Source organism: Humulus lupulus, chromosome 4, assembly GCF_963169125.1.
Source record: "Humulus lupulus chromosome 4, drHumLupu1.1, whole genome shotgun sequence".
NCBI lineage: Eukaryota > Viridiplantae > Streptophyta > Magnoliopsida > Rosales > Cannabaceae > Humulus > Humulus lupulus.
In genome coordinates this window covers 193,418,599-193,420,454 of record NC_084796.1, presented here as the reverse complement: position 1 = coordinate 193,420,454, position 1,856 = coordinate 193,418,599, and the positions used below count along the sequence as shown (strand labels likewise).

At 34.2% G+C, this 1,856-nt stretch overlaps 1 non-coding gene across 1 annotated transcript; it reads right to left on the bottom strand.

Annotated features, from left to right (window-relative positions):
* Positions 1-1,374: 1,374 nt before the first annotated feature.
* Positions 1,375-1,481, bottom strand: LOC133833188 (small nucleolar RNA R71). Its single transcript, XR_009892583.1, has one exon. It is a non-coding gene; the product is annotated as a small nucleolar RNA R71 (small nucleolar RNA).
* Between the last annotated feature and the right edge of the window lie 375 nt (positions 1,482-1,856).

The window sequence follows — 1,856 nt, the reverse complement described above, 5'->3', positions numbered from 1 at the left end:
AGCAAATTTGGGTCGTTACAGGTTGTCTGTATTTTGGGAATTCTGTAAACTAACTTTTAAACTCTATTTCTTTTTGGGATCCCATGTATAAAACTGTTTAATTATATAAAGTGAAACTTTTGAGACCAAAACCTTTTTTAACCCTAGCTCATACATGTTTAGTGACATGTTTTAAATTATTGACTTGATTAGCAAGTCCTGCACCTTTATAAGTACACAGTGTAGCGGTCCTGGCTATCCAAGGCGTTACAGTACCTATATGCTCTTTGTAGCTTAGGGATTATGTGTTTAATGCCTGTAATATGTTAGTTTACCACAGAGATGTAAGAGATTGCTTATTGTAGAGAATTATAAGTCCTAGTTAGAATATAATCTATAATTGTAATTTGCTATCACAATAGAAATAGGAGTTCTTAATTTCGCATTAGAGAAATATAGGTGGATAGTTAATGAAGTTAATAACCCTAATTCTCAATCCTTTAAATTAATAATTAATTTGAGTTATCCTTTGTTATATTTTATTGTTTTAGTGTTCATTTTATTAAATTCAGAATCTATTAATTGTCAATCAATTAGAATAAAAAATTATGTTTTGGTAATTAATAACATTCCTTGTGGGAACGATACTTTACTTACTAATTTATTACTTGTAACGATTGCGTGCACTTGCTTAGTTCAAAATTATCACAACAAGTTGTTGGCGCCGTTGCCGAGGACTATATTATTAATATTAACATAATTGATTTTTATTCTAAATTGGTTTTTATTTCTAGTACTCATTCGGCTTGTGGTTGTATTGTGTTTGAGGAATTATTGGTATATGCAACGAATTAGACAAAAGGAACTCATACCGGTAGATCTTGAAATTGAAAGAACGTGCAAACAAAACCAAAAGATAAAGAAAATGTTGGATTTTTCCATGGCTGAGAATCAAGGAAATGCAGCAAACAATGCTGCTAATGTTAATAATATCCCAAATATTGCAGAGGTCCCAGTGGAACGAGGACCAATGATGCTTAGAGACTATGTACTTCCTACTGTCACAAGAGTGCATTCATGCATCAGACACCCCACTATTGCTGCAAATAATTTTGAGATTAAGCGAGCAATATTACAAATGGTGCAGTCTACTGTTCAATTTGGGGGTTGCCCATGGAAGATCCTAATTTGCACATAGCCAATTTCCTTGAGCTATGTGCAACATTTAAGATGAATGGAGCGAGTGATAAAGTAATTAGACTTATATTATTCCCATTCTCTCTACGAGACCGAGCGAAGAGTTGGCTAATTTCACTGCAAGATAATTCTATCACAACATGGGAGGAGTTAGCCCAAAAGTTGTTAGCAAAGTTTTTCCCTCCAACAAAAGCTTCAAAGTTGAGAGGGGAAATTAATAATTTCTACCAAACAGAAGGGGAATCGTTGTATGACACATGGGAAAGATTTAAAGAGTTGCTAAGGAAATGCCCACATCATGGTATAGAGAAGTGGATTCTAGTCCATAATTTTTATAATGGGCTGAATGGTACTACTCGTACCTTAATAGATGCTGTAGTAGGAGGTGCGTTCATGAGCAAAAGTACTAATGAAGCGTATGAATTGCTAGAGGAGATGGCAATGAATAACTCATTCGTTGGGTTCTACTACTACAAGAATTTGACATGGAGATTAGGGATAAGAAAGGTACTGAAAATTTGGTGGCTGATCATTTGTCTAGATTAAAATTGGAAGAGAGTCAAAGTAAGAAAGAGGTGCAGATTAATGATACTTTTTTTGGATGAGCAGTTATTTAAAGTAGAGGAGAATAAGGAGGTACCGTGGTTCGCTGACTATGTTAATTTATTGGCTGGCAATAT